At 21.3% G+C, this 22579-nt stretch overlaps 1 protein-coding gene across 2 annotated transcripts in view; it reads right to left on the bottom strand.

Annotated features, from left to right (window-relative positions):
• The window catches only part of LOC114129912 (limbic system-associated membrane protein-like), a 188243-nt gene extending 168878 nt beyond the window's left edge, over positions 1-19365 (bottom strand). Inside the window, exon 1 of one of the 2 annotated variants that reach the window (XM_050201169.1) lies at positions 19149-19365. The gene's annotated coding sequence lies outside the window, so the exon portion shown is untranslated. Of the gene's footprint in view, positions 1-4460; positions 4561-19148 lie in introns of those variants that run through there. The other variant, XM_050201170.1, reaches the window with a different exon arrangement.
• Between the last annotated feature and the right edge of the window lie 3214 nt (positions 19366-22579).

The following is a 22579-nucleotide window of genomic DNA, read 5'->3' as shown; positions in this document are numbered from 1 at the left end:
GCCAAGTACAAATACATTGGTGCCTACGCCACTTCGGGACACAAAAGCACGACTAGGCCGGCTCTCCCGTTTTACCTAATCACGGATGACGTGGAGCAGTATACAGATCTAGCTATAGACGTACGGATAAACGACAAAGACCATGAATTGCCTTGATGACGTTATACATAAAACCAGGTCCTCGACGACGACCGATGACCATTACAAATGTCAGAATATAATTCATGATATTAGAATTCGTTCTATTAAAATCTAATATTCATTGTACATTCAGGTTTCCATTTGATGTATCAACATTCAACATCCTTACATCTCATAATCAATGCCATTGCAGCCCAAGTCACAATAATATTATTGTATTAGGTTATCATTTAATAGTTTGGATTTCTTAATCATCGTTTTACAATTTCAGTTTTTTTAAATATTGATCAATGTTAAGAAATATTATAATTTTTTTTTTTTAATGTGTTTAGTATGTGTAATAAGTATTAACGAATTTTAATTTTTACTAAAAGTTACACCCAAAATCTACCTATCTAAAAACAACAGCTATCCTCCATTAGTTATAAAAGTGAAAAGTAATACCAATGTGTTTTTATTTATTTCGAAAATATATTTAACTCCCTTATTATAGAACTAATATATTTAAGAATTGATGAATACTTTTACTCAACTTACACAAATAAACAATACAATTTTATTATTTTAATAAACGAATGCCCCGCGATTACTTATGTTCTTTAATATAGTCTAAAAAATAATTTATTGTATTCTATCTATAACAACAAAAATACATTATTCCTTAATCGATTAAGTGATAAATCCATCATCCCAGCGATAAGTTTAAAATTAAGAAGGTAATACCTACCTACATTTTATTTTATTTTTTGTTGAATTGGGTTTGTAATTCTCATAATAACCACTCAGTTTCAATACGCTATTTTCTATTTCTTGTGAAATTATCGAAAATAATAGTCATTTATATACATTTAGCAATTAACAGAGTGATGGTCTTAACTATAGTAGTCATTATTTTGAAAACTATTGATATTTATTTCAAGTTGATAAAAACATTTTTTTATTATCTTATATCATTATCAGTTTTATTTTTAGGATAACATTTATTTTTAATTTTATACTTCAAAGATTTTTTTTTTTTAATCAATTTAATATTAAAATTAATTCAAATAAGAAATAATAATTTCAATATTTTATTATAAATTCATTGGAAAAAAATTAAGTTTAAAACCAATATAATCATTAAGATTTTTTTTTTTTTTTTTGTTTTTTGCTATGAATGGTTTTATGTTTTAGTTATGCAAAAAATGTTGTACATTTTACATTTATATTTATATAATATACTTACTCTAGATGTTATTTTGAATTTGTTCATGTTTTTATTAGTTTTTCTACTTTTTTTTTCTAAATGCGAGGTAGGGCTTGGGTTTAAAATCTACTGAGAACCATTATTTGTATGCAATTATTGATTATAGTTTTTGCATTTATAATTATATAATACATTAATATACCTTATAGTAGGTATAAAATAAGTGAGTATAGATCTACTATCTATACAAAATATTTTCTAATTTTAATCACTTTACATGAATATTTGAGGATAATAACAATTTTTTTTCAGGATTTTATTAATTAGTAAAATAATTTCAGATGTATCATAATTCATAATATAATCAGTTCACAATACCAAGTTATTATAATATTTTAATGTATCTGAAACGTTAGTTATTTTTACCTTCAATTTTACTTTTTCTGGTAGATCAATTCATTATTTATTATATAATTAAATCTTATTTGATAACCTAAACATTTTTAAATCAACACGACTAAAATTCTTAAAAATAATTAAAGATAAAATCAAATGAGATTAGAGACAAGTGGTTACCAAAAATGTTCAAAATGATATAATCATCGAGTTTAAAACAAAAAACTTTTCATTTCAGTATATTTACAATCAGTAAAAATATTATCATTATTATAGTTAATGGTTTTAAATTTATAATTTTAATATCTGTTTATTAAATTAAAACATTAATTCTCATAACAATTGTATTTATTATTTTTTTTATTAAATTTAGTTATCGAAATTAATTTTAATATAAATAATGATATTACTTATAAATTAAATCATAAGGTATATAGTACACAGGTTTCACTAAAACGTTACACAAAAAAATGACGAGATTAGTTTTTTTTTTTTTAATTTGGTACGTGCATGGAATGAAAATTAAGAAAACAAATGCATTTTCACTGTGCTTAAAAATAAATTAGGGAAAAATAATGATTATTATATATATTATTATTTTTTATATTTTTTAATTCAAAAACAACGAAATAAAATATTAGTCAGAAACACGCTTGTTTAAATTAGACAATAATTAGAAACAATTCTAATAAACCTACTAAAATTATCCCTTTTTCTCACTTTTTTGTACCTAAGAACAAGCCAAGAAAAATGTCTCTCCTCAAATTTAAATGAATGTATCAACACTATTAATCAAAATATAACATATTGGAATGTTTGTGGGTCAATTAACTTAAAGTATTATATATTATTTTGTTATAAGTAGCAGTTTAAAAATATTTAAAACATTGTAGTATGTTAATTTTTTCTTATAAACATTGAGTTCAATATATAAATATTTCAGATTATTCTATTGTTGAAAATGTATACAGCTGAGGGTTAAATATTTAACAATTTAAAAATATCGAAAATACAAATGTACAAATTTATTTTAAGACAATTCAATTTAAAATTCGACGAAATTGGATAATTAAACTAAAAATAACTAAAATAACTTGTTATTTTAATGTAATTCAAAAAATAATATTTGTAAAGATTTAAGACTTTTCGTTAAAGAATACATTATTTAAGAATAAATTATTTACTACACGTAATGCAATTTTTCAAAATGTTTAAATTAGTTTAAACTATATTGTTTATAATAATTTTACACCACGATTTCATGAACCTATTAATATAATCATTGTATTATAATATATTACTACTATAATCATTTATAATCAGTACAATTTTGGGGAAAAAATGACTTTAACCCATCGTATTATTTAATCGTATATCTATATAAAGTAAAGTACTATAATATAAATATGAATATATTATATATACATATAAAATATAAAATATAATAAGTAATACTAATGGTTTGTCAGTTTTTGTCCAGAATCGTTATTGTTATGTAATAGTTTATCATTGAATTCCAATTCAACACATACATTTTCGTGACTTATCAATGATAAGGTACACTTGATATATATTTACTATACAGTACAGCGATTCTCTTTCTTTTCACATTGAATATAAAATGTATGTATACAAACAAAATAATAAGTTTCAATAAAACAATTTATTGAATTTTTCTAACTTATTTTTAAAATTATTAATTATTATTATGACGTCATGTTTGTTTTGAGATTTAACTTAAATCTATATACAAAATTATCATAGTTATAACTACTATAATTTCATTAATATTTATAAAGTTAACAACTATTACTAAATCATATTATGAACTCCAATTTCTGTGAAATTAGTTGATAGTTGAAATAATTGTTCACATATTACATCTTTAGTATTCTTCAATAATTGAATAATTGTCGTAGTCTTTTCCATTCATAACTTGTTATGCGCACAAGTTTTATAGAATTATTAACATGCCCAATTTATTCGCTTAATATGATTAAAGCTTGTACATTTAATTTTTAATCAAATATAATTCAAATGACTTCTACAAATAATTTTTTACCACTTCCATATTAGAATATTTTATTTCTATATAACATTAATATTACAATATATCGTTGACTATGCATATTTCCATTTCAAATTAAAATGCGTCTATATAGAATATAGGTAATTTGTTTACAGACAGATTAACTAATCAACTTTATTTGTCATATTACAACATATGAGAATTTTCATTTTGTTTAATTTTAGGTTTTCTATGTTAGCAATTTATTTAAAAATACTATAATTTTCTAAGTAACATATTTATGTTATAGGTCATAGGACAATGTTTAACACATTAAATTCAAACCTTTTTTGACTAGAAATTATATTGTGTAATTTCTTACAAATTTAGACTTTATAGAGGTTTTCTCAATAAAGGATAACTCGCTATATTGGACATATTTTATTTTTCCATGGCTGTACATTGTCCACTATATAGAGGTATCACTATATACACTATATAATTTATAATAATTAATCACATAATCGATATATTTTTTCTTTTGAAAAAAAAATAATTTAACCTACTGCATAGTTAATAGTAAAATAATCTACATTAATAACAATATAAATATATCATATAACATATTTAGCAATATAGACTGACAGATCGTCATCACTCAGAATCGATTATCGTATGCAATGATTTATTATAGAATTCAAATTTAACACATCAATTACAGTTACTTACTCCCCAATGACGATTTACACTCGACACTTACTGTACAGCACAGCGATTACCTGCTTCCCCTATTTTAACATTTGTTCATTATAAGAATCGTACTAAAAAAAAAAAAAAAATCGCGTGGATCACCAAGAAATTGACATGTTCAGGCAGTTTCTGTTTATCTTGTAAGTATATAATCAATAAATATTTGGATTACATAATAATCAATTACATCTGTCAAGGAATCCAAACACGTTCACACAATAGTAATAACAAAATATACGAAATATCTTAAACATGAGTAGATATTATAATACAAGGTCAGTATATAAAATGTAACACTGTATAGTGTATAGTGTACACTTTAGTTTAGAAATTTAGATCACTTAAGTGCATAGACAATAATGTATAGTTAGTTATTAGATGTATACAAATGCATAATGTCTCATTAACACAACGAACTATTGCATATAATAATAAAAATGAGGAAAGGGTATTTAAAATTAGAAGAGAATTCTTTTAAAATGTATTAAGATGCATTGGAATAATATATCCTAAAATTTATTTATAAAATAATATTATGTAATACAACTTAAAAGCATTATAATACAATTAAAGCTTAATGTAATATTTTGATTTGCATTCGCCGATGTTAAGAATAAAATATTGTTTTTTTTCTCTAATCTAACTGTAAATAGTATTGTTAAATATTATTATTCATGATTTTACAATACTATCCTTATTTCATTACTTATTCTTTTGCATTTTTATTTATTTACTCAATGTATATTGTACATGAATAAAAGTTCAATAAAACTGCTGCAATATGTTATTCCAATGTGTTTGAATTACATTATTCATCATGTCGAATCATATACAGAATGGTTGATAATAAAGACTATGGGTAAAATACGAAAAAAACTTCTTCAATTTAAATGTCTAGAATGTGTATAATTTTGAAATATTGAATAGTGTTTTTTTATTATATTTCAGAAATGATTATTATTGTTGAATTTATTTATGATTTTCCAATGTTTGGGTAGTGTAAAACGGTTTGCTAGTATAGTTGATTGATTGTTTGGGTTTAGTTTACTGTCTAGTATTCTCCATTAAATCAATCTTGTCAACTGGATGTCGAAGGTATCGTTCAATTCCAAACAACGGATGTGCATATATTATTGGTGAAACCCAATTCAATCAGACAGATTGTTTTTTATTTTATTTTTTTCGTCAATCAATGAACTTATTCGACTGACCAATACTATCAATAGAATAAAAACGAAAAAAAATTTTTATATCTATACCTTAATTAATTTATTTGCACATAGAAGCTTTTTATACGTTCAAATTAAATAAATGATTATTAAAAATGTTTACACTTTAAATACATAAATCATAAATATAATATATATTTACTATATTTTCTAAATCATCAAATTATTTTTCATATCCATTAACATAAATATCATCAGTTTCAAAATATATATGTTAAAATTAAATTAAATTGATAACATGGTTATCTAATTTTAGTAACATCATCAACCATGTATTTTTTTCAGTACCTACCTATATTGTTTTAATATATTTTGAATGATCCATTAATTTAAAGTCATTTAATGTTTTGAACATTATGCTTTTTAATAAATCATTTATAATTCAATAAGATTCATTAATTTAGTACAACACTAATTTTATGCACACAGAATAAAATGCTTCTTACATGCATTACCATTATATAAAACTTTAATAATTATCAGTTTTTTGCTTTGCTGATTACCAACACTATCTCTTGTAATACTTGTGAGTTTACTAGCTTTATATTATTTTTCTTTTAAATATTAACTTTCATCCAACATTCATCAATCAAAATCACTTTATCTGCAAAAACAACACGTGGATATGATCTATTTATATAAAATATTGTATTAATGTATTTTGTGATCATATCATTCTCAAAGATTTCAAACTACAAATAAATTATTTATTAAAAAATAAATCTCCTCTCTTTCAAACCGTAAAGTATACATTTTTTTTTAAATAGATTTCAAAATGTAATAAAAATAATTAGTAAGACTTCATTAGTCAATAATTAGTGAGATAATTTTTAATTTTTTTTTTTTTTTTTATTAATTTGCGATACAACAAACATAAAATTCACAATGGACTTTAAAAACATTTTTAATTAAAAAAGAAAAAAAGGTATAAATTAAACAGAATACTTATTAACACAAAACAGATATATAATGTTCCAAATGAAATATTACACCTTTGAATTGGTTTACCAACGTCGTAGAATTCAAACGCTAAGCGCATGTTTAAATATTAATTTTATCGATTCGTTAACTACGGTTTATACAACATAATCTACAATACCACGTATATAAGAGAACGCTCGTTTAATTTAATTGTCCACTATTTTATTTAATATTTAACAATATTAATTCAAAATATTAAATAATACAATCAATTTTTTTTTTTACCTAAAATCTAAAATGTTCTTATGATGTATCTAAATGCCATATACAATGAAATATATTAAAATATGTTAAATCTAATTAAAAATTTTAATTTCAATGTTAAATAGTAAATCTTGAAAAATCCTAATCATAGAAAAGTATCCTTCAAACTAGTTTTCTATAAGTTGTTATATATTATAATATAATGTTCTAGGAAAATAAAAAATAAACAATATAATTTTTAAATTAAATATTTAACTATTTAACATTAGATATTATAATTCAGTAAACGTTTCTTCGTTAAATCTAGTTAAATACCAAAAAAAAGTTTTAGGATGAAGATTTGTAAGTAAACCTAATTTATACGATCGCGTTTTTGGAATGAAAACTCAACTTCCTTTGTTTGACTTTGTTTAGTTTTGTGGGTTGGTCACTTCAGAGCCAGTGTTAGGACTTTGTTTTTAAATATAAAAGCAATTAATCATGTCATTTCAAAAGCGATTATGTGGGTGGTTATTTGTATGCTATGCATATGACCAGAAATTATTTATATTATTGCGATTCCAAAAAAATAATGGGATTTAAATAAAATTGACAACTGAAGATTCAGAATTCAGATTGACTAAATGTGTTCATAATATTTTATAAACAGAATTTAAATTCAATTCAAATATTTTGAATATTACATAAAAAAGTATTAAAGATATTTTTTCTTTTCGGTATATAGAAATACAAGCGATTCAGCGATTGTAAGACATCATCATATTCAATTATTTATAAGTTTTAGAGATAATCCATTGCACATTTTAGATATTATAATGGATAATTTTTTTAACTCTAAACAACTGATATATTTAATCATATTGTAACTTAAGTTTTGTTAATTTTATATAAGTATACAACATTGGAATAGTTAATAAAAGTAAAAATGAACATTGAATTAAAGATTAAAGCACAAAAATGCCTTTTAGAGATCAAATAAAGATTTTCAAAAACTTAAAATAATTGTTATGAACCTCTTTTAAGATTTTGAACTAACACAATATTATTCATTATATACAGAAATGTTTGTAACAGATGAAAATTTTATATAAATATAATATATATAAGGCTTCAAGTATAATTCATTGAGTACGTCAGTGTAATGGATGTGTTGAATTTAAATTCAATGATAAGTCATTACATAAAAAAAAAAAAACGATTTTGAGGGAAGATAATCTGTCAATCTATATAAAAAAAATTAACTTAATGATAGTACATTTATATTGATATTATTGATATTAACTAAAAAGTCAATACTGATGTACATTAGAATAGTTAGGATTTCCAAAAACCACCCATAATATTAAAAATTGAAACATTTGTCTGCTCTAATACGTTATGACAGACACAAAAAAAACACACACACACGTACACATCATTTTTAAACCAATATTTTAATCACTTAAATTGTTTTAAGCTATATAATTGTATTTATTAAATTTGCTCGATTGTCAAGAGTCATTAATTTTGTAGGGAATTATAATGTCACGTTTTCGGTTGGTATAGCAACTTAAGGAGGTTATGACATCGGAGGTGGCCATGTGTATAATATAGCTGAGTAATAGTATGCGCTTTCTGTACCAAAATTTACACAGATAGGTTTCACAAATTGTAACCTATGATAAAAAGTTATATACAATTTCACATAAATATTTATTCTTAACGTGTGCACATAATATTAGATAAAGTATATTATGACTATATGAGCATAATATTTTTTATTTATTAAATTGACAATCTATGTTCTTTGTTTAATTTTATTCATTAAATGCGTTTAAATATTTTTTTTTCTTTTTAATCATATACATATTTTAGTAATATTGTAATTAATCTATATTCATCAAAAAATGTATAAACTTTATAAAGTTAAGGCAATTTAAAACCAAATTATAGATAATGAAGAAACAAAAAATGCAACCAAAATCAAAAAATTAACATAAAATAGTCTTTTATAGAGGTTTTGAAATTAGTTTTAAACTTTTCCATTTAAATGAACTAAGTCAATAAAAATAAACAATTAACATAACTTTCTACGATTTTATTTTAGGATAGTGATTTTAGAATATCTAATTTAAAATCATGATAAAACTCAAATTCAAATAAAGCATTCAATGCACGTAACACTTGAATATTTGATATCCTAAAAATATAAACTGTATTATTTTTTATCTAAATTTCAAATAGTTTATTACACCTATATTTTTATAGATTATTTTATCATCAACAAGTTATTGTTTTTCATTGATTTATCTAAATAGGTACCTATATATTTATAATAAATTTAATATAGTTAATTGTAAAAGCATTACATTTCAAGTTTATTTTTCATCTATTCATATTATAATCTACTAAAACAAATAATATATTTTTTAAATACCTAACATTTACTTAATCTTGGGTTTTTGTATAATTTGTTAGACTATATTATGTTTAAAACAAAACTAAATAGATACTACAAAGCATGTCATAACCAACCATGCCTAAATTCACGTATAAAAATATACATATTTTATACATATAAGTATTTCTGCACACAATAAAATACAAATTATACCTTATGTATTTAATATATTTAATAAGATCATCAGTTCACATCATTTTTTTAAAGTTTATTGTGATATGATATTTAAATAAATTATACAGAGTAATTCAACAAGCATTTTAAACTCCATTATTTTTCCTTTTATAATGAATTTATTCAAATTCTATTTTTTAAAAATTTTAAATATACATATAAAAGAATCCAACGACCAAACTCATCTATAATATTTGTTGTTATTCAAAGCCATACAAATTTACACTAATTAGAAATCAACAATATTCAAAATATTCAAATTTACAAAATATTATAAATATTAAATATATATTAACAAAATTCAATACAATATAATATTATTATAGTAAGTCGTAAATTTAACTGATGTTAGTATAATATATTATAAAATCAGAACAATATACATATCACTGCGTGTATTCTGTAGTCTGCAGTAATTATTAAGAGGAGCTATTAAAATTCGAGTATTAATGTATGAAAAATAATTATGGGTGGAGGATTTATGTAGTTCAGGGGTAATAATATTGTTTAGTTTACACCTGGTGTTAAAATTGTGGCATATTGATAAGTTATGCTTAGTTATTTTTTATTACAAATAAGGTGACAGCTACTTTAAAAGTTTTTTAACAGGTAGTGCAATACATTTTTTTACAGGTTCTTGACGGAGTAATCGAGGCTTTTATTTAAAATTAATCTCAAAATATTATTTTGGATGAGTCAAAATAAGTTTACAAATATTTAAGATTTGTTTTCTTTTCTTTACCCCAAGTAATCATAATATATGTAAATGATAATTCATCTAATGCTTTGGGTATAATTTTAATTCGATTTTTGTATAAAACATATCTCAGTTTATTGAAGGTATAAAATAGCTTTTTTATTTTTTTAACTAGGTAATGATTTGATAATTGTGCTCTGTTATTTTAAAAGTACTAATCATTTTTATACCTAAGTATCTGATAGTCTAGTTTATTTTACAGGAGCAAACGTTTAAATAAGGCAACTAATAGAATATTACAAAACATGGTTATGCTTAGAAAATTATTGTTGGATAAGTAATGCAATATCGGATTAGATTTTATAAAAAAAAAAACGTCTAACCAGCATATTTTATGGTAAAATTTCTTAAATCAATTGATTGTGGTTATATTTTTAATTATCTGTTACCATACTATAAATAGAAATTTTACAAAATATTTTTCTAAAAACAAATGAAATATTTTCACTATTAAAATTTAAAACAAAATTATCAAAAAACGTATTTTTAAATTTTAAATACTCAGATATAAAACTATACACTTTTTATAAACTTAATTTTTTCATATATATTTATGTGATGATGTAACGTTTTATGGTAGAAAAACAAACTAAGTGTATACGTGTATCTAAAATAAATATAAAATATACTCATTCAACTATGGGTTCAGCGTAGAGACATAAATGTATTGGTATTTGGCTTACATTAATGTGTGCTTTTTTGGAAAATACTGTTTAGGGTATGTAGTATAAAAGGTAGAATACAAGTATAACATATTTTTTTCAGAAAATAGTTGCTGAAAAATATTTTTACTACTGCGAGATATGAGAATAATAGAAAGAAAATTATATTTCTAGCAAATGGTTTAAAAATCCCGTTAAACAAGTTTGGTTGATCAATACTAAAACAAAAATATTATTAAAAGTATAATCAAAATCAAAACATAAACAATAATATTATTATAAACACGATATCTAATTTGTATCAATTATATTAAGATAAATGTATTTATTTTATTAGGTACAAAATAATATATATTAATAAGTGATATGAGTTATATTATATATTTTGTCTTATGGAACCTATTTTTTTATTATTTAAAACTTTAATATAAAATTAAACTTTAAACTCACAAAATAAATTACTGCTACTTTCCAATTATTAAACTGTCAAAAATAGAGAATACTCAAACAAAATATGTCGCTTTTTTCTAGACGAAACTAAAACCAATAATACTAATTTGAAAAGAAATGAATTTTCAAACTATAGATTTTCAATATATAATAAATCCGGAGAACACAAAACAAAATAAAACAGAATATTAAAAAAAATCGTTTTCAAATATTATCATATCAATAAATACATTACAATTACTCATAACCAAAAACGTAAATAATATATGTAATACTACTAAAAAAAGCTAACTTAAATTCAAAATGTTATCAAAATTCTACTATTAAAACCTGTGTTAAGTACAAACAATAAACTATTTAGTATTATTTTTGAAATGGATACAATACCTAAATACTTTTTTTTTAAAAAAAACAACTTCATAAAAAATGTTTACATTTATATCGTAGAAATCTATGAAAAGAGATAGTTTATTGCAAAAATATTAATAGATATTTAAATTTTATTTACTCTATAAAATAAATTGTACAATTTATATGTTAGGATAAATATAATAGATAATTTAATGTTTATTCAAAACTTAATGTTAAAAAAACGTTCATTTAAATCCCACCTAAACATTAATATTATTACTCTATGAATGAATTATAAGACTAAAAATATCAATAACTAGTTATCAATGAAATCACGGAGAAAATTGAAATCCGTTAGCAACTAAAAATATGATTTTTCACAGTTCAAAGTCAGAATAAAACTAAAAATAATTCTAGTTCATGAGATTAAAACAATTAATTTTAAACCAATTACCTTAAGTTATATAAGTATTTTAAAATTAAGCTTATTATGTGAACAATTATTTTATTGTATGAAATATTTATAATTGTTATCAAGTTAAAAACCGATCATGGAGGATTATTGTTATTTAAATTGTGTACAGTATTTGTAACCTAACCTAACTTAACCTTAATAGATGAAAAAATAACAACATTTGAAACATAAAAAATATTAAATCAAAATTATACTGAGATAAAAATTGTTTATTAATTAATAATTCTATATTTTTTCCCCAAAAATTGAATGAAATAATCTCAGACATAAAATACAATAATAGTATAGATATATCTGGGAACATAATTATATATTATCAACTTTCAGATCAGTTTATGCAATTTGTATTCCCTTGATATTAAATATTTTAATATCAGGTAAACAATGCACACATAAGTCATGACGAATATAACTGAAAAATATAAATTCAAGTAAATTATATTCATAAGGGTTTTAAGTTTTAATTACATAACATTTTTTTAAATCGTATTACAGAGTTATTTTTAGATTTTTTTTTTTTATTAGTATTTTGAAATTTTTAGTTTAAACAAGTGACATTTTAATTCAATATTACTCGTTTATAAATTTAAAGTATTAAACTCTTTATAAGATTATGAGTAATTCAATATTTAAAAAAATAAAAAAAATATTATATTATTATAAATAATCAACTAATATTCTTTGTTCTATATTGTTTTACAATCAATATGATTATATTAATGCATTACAATTTATAATTCACCACTATTCTTCATGATCGATATAATATTATGTAAAATAATAAGAGGTTTACATAAGTTAACTACATTTTGTATGATGTCTGAAATAGAATTAAAATATATTATAAATACTTAAATATTAAAAATATCGAATCATTAAAAATTAAAGATACTTTAGGTATTTAAGTGTAATAAAATTAAAAATTTAAAAAATTTTTTTCTCGAATTATATTAAAATAAAACACAGAATAGTTAATTGAAGTGTTATTATGATGTTTATATAATATAGTTATTTTGAAAAAACTGAAGTCTTGATAAAGCATATTTTTTTGCTAAGGGTAGAAGAATTTTTAAAAGTTCATATTGAGACAAAAACATAATACATAATAGGTATATATTATTATAAAAACGTTTTTATCATTTTCGTTACTTAACTATTTTAATTGTTTCAGAATTTCGTCATAAATTTAAGAAAAAAACCTTATATTCAATTATTATATTATAGGTATGTAAATATTTTAGTTTTTATACTTTATCTTAAATTAAATATTCGTTATTTAAATTCTAAAGAAGCAATGAATGAATTTATTTAACCATATTAGATATGTATGCGTGTTGTTTGTATCTGTCTTACATTTTAAACTAAAAAATATTTTAGTTCTTAATTTTAAAGATAGTATTAACTTTAGATGATAGTTTGGAAAATCAAAAATGAAAGTACAACTACTTTATAAAATAATTTTGAAAAATTAGCAAGAACAACGGGGTAACAAAATATTTACGCAATATCAGTTTTTGATATTTTTTTCAAAAATTAACTCAGCTAGTTATTCTACCATATTATTAATAGAAAAATAAATTTTTATATTAATACCTTATATATTAATATATCAGAAAATATCATTAGGAATAGAGACTGACATACTCTTTCAGAATTTTTTTTTACTCAAAAGGTACCAATAATGAATGATTTAACATTGAATTTAAATTTAAATCATCCATTATAGATTTATACAATGATAAATTATACTCCGAAATATACTATAGGTACATCAAAGCGACTTCTCTGGATTTTAAATTGAAGTCTACTGTAATTGTAATTAATAACTTATTCTGAAATTATATGTAATATTTTAATATTATGCTATACAGTTTTATAAATTTCAAAAGTCTTTTAATGATATCTCCGAGATGTTATTATGTCAAATGTCAAAATTATCATTGATTCAGCTTATGATAAATTAATTAAACCAAAATAATTATTAAATTAATATTTAAATATAAAACAATAGAACTAATATTATTATTATTTAACTTACATCATTAAATTTAGCATTTCTAATTTATTACGATTTTAAGAAATTGTACATAATATAATACAATAAACTAAAATATAAATTTAAAAAAAATGTGTATTAAAATAAAATTTAGATCTTAAACAAAAACAATTAAATAACAATATTTAAGTTTAAAATAAACTTATCATATTTTCTACATTGAATTTTTTCTCTTACGTGTTAAAATATTCAATACATCCCTATAATTTATTGTATCCATCTTATAAACGTCGGATAAGTCAAATTTGTTTTCAACAGTTCTAAATAATTGTGTATGATGTTCTTTAATAATAGAGTGAATTGACTATTTATCAAACTTAAAAGTAAAACATTTTTAGCGGCTTTACTTTGGTTTTTTACGATATTTTAATTTTTAAGCAAGTTTCAAGGATTTTCAAATTGCAATCTTTTACATATCTACTTATAAATTGATTAAAAACAAAAATAATGTAAAAACTCTATATGAAAACACAAAATAAATTCTAAATCTAAGCTATAGTCTTTAAGTTTGATAATGAGAAAATTCATTTTATTATCAATGGTTATTAATATTATTATACAAAATTAAAGTTTCTAAAATAAATACAAATTTTCTATTATTGTACGTTGTAAGGTGAAGATAACACAAGTTAATAGGGGGAGACTCGTAAATGCCATATGACTTGAATGAAATTCATAAAATTAAAAATTTATATTTTAAAATTACAAGCAACGAATAAACTGATAAGTAGGTAAACAAGACATATGATAAAAAATAAAATATGTCACTAAAAAATGTAAGTTTTAAAGACTTTTATGTATGTTAATTTCTATGATATAAATTGAATAAATAATACTTAGTGGTTAATTGTATATCTTAAGTAAACTATATATTCCCCTATTTTATTATTAGGTACTCATTTTTAGATTTTTTAAGCAATCAGTTTAATAATGACGTGTGATTTTTTAGAAAAGTAGATAGTTTAGAAAATGTAATAGGTATAGTGAACTATATAAATATAATATATATTATATATTAACTCATAATATGAACAAAAATGACTTTTGTGCGTTGTCAGTGACTTTGAGATTTTTTTTTCCATCAAGTAAAATATAATGGCTTCCTATTTTGAAGTAACCATTATTATTGTAACTTTTAAAACATTATATGATTACGTGGTGATAACGCATTATTAAATTTATAAAAAATATTTTATTACATTTAATTCTGCATAAAATATTGTATTTTCTGAAGTTACTAAATTTATTTCTTGTGATTAATTGGGAGTTAAAGTATGTGTATACAGATTACAGATACACATTTATGTAGTAAAATAAAAAGGTTGTTATCTACTAACAAAAATAACAATTTTCACGCTTCTCGTGCCATCAGCTCAGTGTTTTTATGCATTCAAATATTACAAAATATGATCGTAAAATAATAATTAAGAAACACATTCTTTGAACGATTTTTCACGAGCCAGTTTTTACTACCCTACGGTCACAAACGCCAATTCAGGTATTTGATAAAGTTTAAAGATTGAATTAATCTTTTATTTAAAATGAAATTGATTTTTTCTTTATCATAATTATCTTTTTATAACTTTTTTTCTATCGTAAATCTAAATATATAAATAAGCTATTTAAGTGACATGTATAGTATTATCTTCTTGTTAGAATGAAAATAAACATATTATGTTATCAATATTTAATGTTTATGCTTTTTTAATTCATAAATAAATATTTTACTATAATAAGTTTTACAAAAAACTAAAAAGCTAACAATTTTAAATGTCTATAAATAGCACACAAATATCTCAAATATTTCGAAAATGTAAACCATTTTTATAAAGTCAATAGTTTTTAAATGTGTTAGTTATAACAAATGTTTTCTATGTAATATTATACATCATTTTTGGTTGTCTAGACAACTAGAATAGTTGTTGAATATTTAGAAAAAAAAGTATATACATTTAGTGAAAATGTCCACAATTATTCAATTTATATTGTATAAGAATTCCCATATTTACCCAATTAAAAAAGAACACAGGTGCTCAACAATTTATATGTTATACCTACATTGTTTTATAAAAGTTTGTACAATATGGCACATTTAGTTTAAATATTTTTAAACGTTGCAAGTTTTGCTAAATTGTTTAATTGTTATGTATAAACATTTAAAGTTTTAATCCCATAACAATATTCATTACATAATAATCATTTATGAGCTAATAAACATTTTAATAGTACTAAGAATATATTTGATAAATCTTCTAAACAGCATTATATTTTTGAATGATAATTTAAAGTATACTTATTTAAAATTTATTTTAAGTTAATACATACAATATTCAAATCTTATGTTTCTATCATGTTATTGTTATTATATGTATCTTAATTATCATTATACTACGCCAGTCATTAAAATGTAATAGGTACTAAAATACTGAATCTAACATACTTAAATTTTTTAAATAAAATGTTTCAAAAAAATAGTTTTTGATTAGATGGATTAAATTTAATAATATAATACCACTAAGAACTTAAAGACGTAATGAATGTAATGGATAACGTAACGAATGTCAACATTAAGTCTTTATACTTTAATGATGTTTATTGTTCGTGTACTTTTAGCAAATATATTATTTTAAACTAATCTACTATTATATTTATAATTTTAATAGGAAAAAAAATTAAAATATAATAATAATAATATAAATTAATGTATAATTTAATTCTCAATAAATTAGTATAAAATGACTAGAGAGGTACATAAATAATAACTATTATTGCACTTGATAAAAGGATTTTTTTTTTTCGTTACTTTGATTTTTCTGTTCATATGTTGTCGACGCATTCAAATTTCACAAAAATGTATTTAAAAATATTGAGATATTAACTCTGCTATGCAGTAGATATCAAATATAATTTATAAGTTAAATTCGTACTCAATGATAAATACGATTCGATTTCATGTATACGAAAATAAAACGATTATGATTGTTCTGTCAGCATTTCTAAAGATACTGTTTTATATGTTATAAATTATAAGTGTTGTTATTTTATATTTATACCTAATATAGTACTATCATGAAAGATTCATTTTTTTTTTGCAGAAAAAAAATCCCATTTATTAACTAATAACAATAATATTATTTCATAATATACTGTTATTAGTTGTTATTAACTTACAACTCAATACCAAACATACAGTAGACTAGTATGTAAAGGTGAAAGTATAAAAATTCAAAACTAATATAGGTATAGTAAATAATAATATATAAAGTTGGAAAATATTTAAGTCTTTATTTAATAATGTTTTTGAATTATGTGCTACAAAATAACTAAAATTAGTTTTTTTAGTTAATATTTGTTTAAATATACAATTTCGGAAAAGTTTAAACTTGAAATGTCTAAAACAAAAAGTGCTAATTTAATTTTGAGATTTTCAGGTCACCAAGAATAACTAATGAAATATATTAAAGTTTAAAAATATTATTATTTTTGTCTACAAAACAATTTCTAAAATTTCCAAGAACTTACGAACTTCAGACGCATAAAAAAAATAAAATTATGCCGATTTATTTTAAATAATTTTAAACTGCTATAAGAACAACTTATGAAAGATCGTGTATTGAGTTTTGATGAAGCATAACATTTGTCATCAAGTTTTTAAAAATAAAACTAGAATTATTCTAAAAGAATGATTAATACTTGGAAAATTTAACTATTATAACACTAACTTTTTTTTAATTTCAGAAATAAAAACTCGTATTAATTATAAGGTGTGGAAGTAAAAAATTTAAAAATAAGAAAAATTTGCACCTTTTTGTAATTATGGTGAATTTTTCAAGATCAAAAATTATGAAAACTTTATTTTTGATATTTAAAAACATAATATTACCTATCAAAATAGTTTATAAAGGAGCTTATATTCAATTGTTAAGCTTTTTTACTTAAGTACAAAAATTGTCTTATACTAATTTATGATTAAAAAAAAAAAAGTTGCTAAATTCAAATATTTATACATTTATAGAAGAAAACTATTTTTAAAATTATAATATTATCAGTAGCAGAGAGTAGGGGGATTTAATGAGTCACAACCTCCTGAAACGTCTTCCTTTATAAAAATAAATTTTTTTGGGTAAAAATGTCTCCTCTCACCTCCTCTATGATATCAATAATTTGCAATTAGGGAAAATTATTACTAAAATAATTTATTACAAAAAATACTGTCTAATATGAGCATTTGATAAATATTTCAAGTCTCTATACTTATTCAATTTCGAATTAAAACAAAAAAATAAAACTAATTTTGTCAAAAATTTATTTTGTGTAAATATCCAATATTTTTCCTAATATTTTTTCTTTATTATTTTGAAAATGACTTGAATTATTTACTTTTGAATCTCTCCTCCACAAAAGTACCAACCAGATCCGATTTTTTTATCGAAAAACAAACCGCTCAACGTTCTGTAAAAGATGATGATAGACACAATAATATTACAAGAAAAGAAAATACATGTACATTATACACACATCATTGTAAAAAAAAGTACATTAATGAATAGCTCAGAATCGAAAATAAAATATATATGAAAATGACATACTCGATCATAAATATTTAAAAATTATATCTACACAATTCTTAAAAAATTAAAGTTAAAATATTTAAAATCGATTTATAAAATGAATTATAGGTACAAATTAAATGAAACCTTCATTGGTACTTATACTTCACGTTTGTTTTTTTATAACTGATATCAATAATCAATACTATTTGAATAATACTACTAAATATTATATTAATAAATTTACAATAATTAATAATTAAGCATATATATTAATTATTCTAAAACTTAAGATTTATCAAACTGAATAATACTATAAAATATAAAAATATTTTTACTTTGACAATAATTATAATCCAGTGATTTGAAGTTTTGATTCACAAACCGAATAAGTAAGCACGAACAACTTAAAAAATATTCATTTAATCCATTTAGAATTTAAGTTTTCTCCACAAAATCGTTTATGTGTTTTGAAATAATAAATAAGTATATCACGCAATGAAAAGAACGCGAGGTCGTTAAAAAGCGATACGCGTGTTTAACCGTGGAAGAGCAGACGGCGTACTAAATTCAAAATCTGTCGTTCGGACGCCAAAACGTTTGCATCCGGCGCATGTCTCTTACGAAAAAATCAAATGAATATACTTATATAAACTACTTATTTAGCTACTTAAAATTTCTTATATTTTCGTTAAAACAATGCAAGTATAAATACTTAAAAAATAATCTGTATCACTATAAATACATTATGTTTTACGTAAAAAAAAAAATTATGTGAAACATATCATTTCAATTTACTTTTGAACGTAAACACTTGAAATGTTCCGTACGAGTTTAAACGTAGTTCTCGAAAACTAGCTGTAATTATTTCGATATAAATGTATGTATTTAGTACATTCACTTGTTTGACCATCGTGTTTTACTCGGTATCCTATCCTAACTTACATAACATCACTAACATCGGGGATGTTTATATTTCGGTTAATTCTCCGTTAAGAATAAAAACCAAAACTTATGTCACTACTATGTGACTACAGCCGATATTGCACCCGCTATTGATACGACCCTTTTCTTAATATCCTTACGTGTGTACACGCATCAATGCTTTTTCATCAAAATTATATTTATCTAAAGTTTTTCATTAAAGTGTATTAACATTATTGATCATTTTTTACATTTAATTTATATTATTAGTATACCATACCAATATGTCATAATAACTTTATAAACATTTTAAATAAAAATACATTTGTATATAAGACTTTGTTTTTAAATTTAAAAATGAAGTATAAATATATTTGTTTAAAAAAAAAAAATATTTGTGATGCACAAGTCATATTTTATTTTATTGCATTAATAAAAAAAAATGTACTAGATTTCAAGTATATTTAAAGAGATAGAGAATATATCCCAAAGACAACAATCATAATATAATTAAATTTTAAATTCTTAATTTCCAAGACGTAATATACATTATAAATCAAACAGTATGAAAATAATTCATATTGTTTAAGTGTTACAACACCTTAATATTTTTGAAATGTTTTATCACTGATAAAGTCAATCATAATTATTTTAATAATCGTCAAATCATAAAACTATATTAATAGTATTCTGTGATGAATTCAAGGGCTTTTTTAGATTTTCAGTTGTTTTTTAAAATGCTAAATTCAATTTTATAAAACTTCTAAAATATTGAGTTGGTATACAATACCATTACAAATAAAATGTGATAGATCGTAAAGAATATTGTTAAGCAGAAAAAATATTCACAGTCGTAAAACTAATATATAACTATCAAGATAACTATACTTTTCTGCTACGAACTTTAACGAAAATACTCTTCACAGTTAAATATAGATTTAAAATGAAAATACTAAAAATACCCTGCTTAAAAATAATATTGATTGATTATTCCTTTTAACCAATTCATATAATTATTAAATTCTATTATGATAGGTAACTGTGCTGATATGAAACTATCTATATTATATAATATAGGAACCTAGTAGATTACTAACGTATAAATCCATAATACAATAGATTATAATATATAATAATAATAAATAAATAAATGATAACGTTATTACACACTACAAAATATATTTCTACAAAATATAAATGAAACAAAATATTTAAAAAAATAACAATACTTTATAATAATTGTGTTTAAAAATAAAAAATTCACCGTCTAGGTTAAATAATTAATTTTTTCTTACTATCTTTTTCAAAATGTTTTTTTCATTCAATCTTATTTACTGTCAAAAAAAAAACCATTTAGTAATATTGGTATAAAAGTACACTAACCCTAAGCCATTACAATTTATTGAGATAAACCTTCAAAACAAAACAATAAATTTTCATTAAATTATTCATTTTTTAATTTTTAATAGTTTTAATTACAGTTTTGATAAATCTTCTACTTGAATTACCATTCAATAATTATTATTACTGAAAATAAAATTATTTATCATATAAATATTATACTACATAGATGGTATACTATAATTAGAATTATTTATATTGTATCCTATTACATATTATGTTAAACTATGGATAAGTATTATTTTTATCACTAAATTTTTTAAGCTGCTAAATCTAAAAATATTCAACTATAGTTATTACAAGTTTTTCTTTATATTTAAGATTTGAAAATAAAATTTAAATTATCGAAAAATTATTCTATTTTACCAAAAACAAAAACGAATTTTAAACGACTTCTTCAAAAAAGTTTTAACTTATATTATATATTAGCAAATATAGAAATATGTTAAACACGAAATTATTTCTAAAAACTGAAACAAAATATATATGTATATATTATATATAAAATATCAGTATTATTATCAATGGAATTATTCTTATAAAATAAATAAAAACAACTGTACATTTGTTTAAAATGTTTATGAAATTCGTGAATTTTATGTTTAATATAATAATATATACGTATTTATGACTTAACTACATAAATGTATAACATTGTTTAACATGTATTTAATTTTTCTTGTATGTTTAGAATTTAAACAGTAATTAAAATACAATATGAATTAGTAAAACAATAAAAATAAGTACGTATATAGTGTTTTTAGTTTTCACTTACTTGTATTTTAAACACAAAACAATGAATTGCTTATTTAATTTAATAATTATATTGTCACTACAGTTTAGGATTTAAGGTAAAAGCTCTTTTTATATAGGTACTTATTAATTTAAAAAAATTATATTTGTCATCCATTTAACCGACTATATTATACTAATTTTATGTTAACCAAGCTTTGAACTATCTGTGATCATTACATTGTAGATGCATCAATCATTATAATATATTCTGCAGAGTTCAACAAAGACAACGCAACAAATTCAAAAAACAAATGCTATCTTAACGTATGAATTTTATTTATTTTGATTTTAAAAACGTGGATTTTATGTAGTCAGTATGATAAATACAAACATAAATTTTCAATACGATTAATAATAGATGAGTTTAATTTATTTTAAACAATGTATAATAATACTTAAGTTCGAAAAATATCAACATGTATTAAAATTTTAAATATACATGAAACATTAATATGACAAATACACTTTTGAGTAGGTAATCAAATTTTTTTAAAAAATTCTATCAAAAATCAAATTTTAATGGAGCTATATTGGAGTTTATTTATGTGTAATATCTAACTTAAAGATAAAACTGGCATAAAATACTTCAAGCTTTTATTTATACTATTTGAAAATATATAATTCAAAATAAAAACAATCCATTTCATAT

Source organism: Aphis gossypii, chromosome 2, assembly GCF_020184175.1.
Source record: "Aphis gossypii isolate Hap1 chromosome 2, ASM2018417v2, whole genome shotgun sequence".
In the NCBI taxonomy this organism is placed as follows: Eukaryota; Metazoa; Arthropoda; class Insecta; order Hemiptera; family Aphididae; genus Aphis; species Aphis gossypii.
Note: the sequence above shows the minus strand (reverse complement) of the source record. Positions and strands in the feature narration are given on the sequence as shown.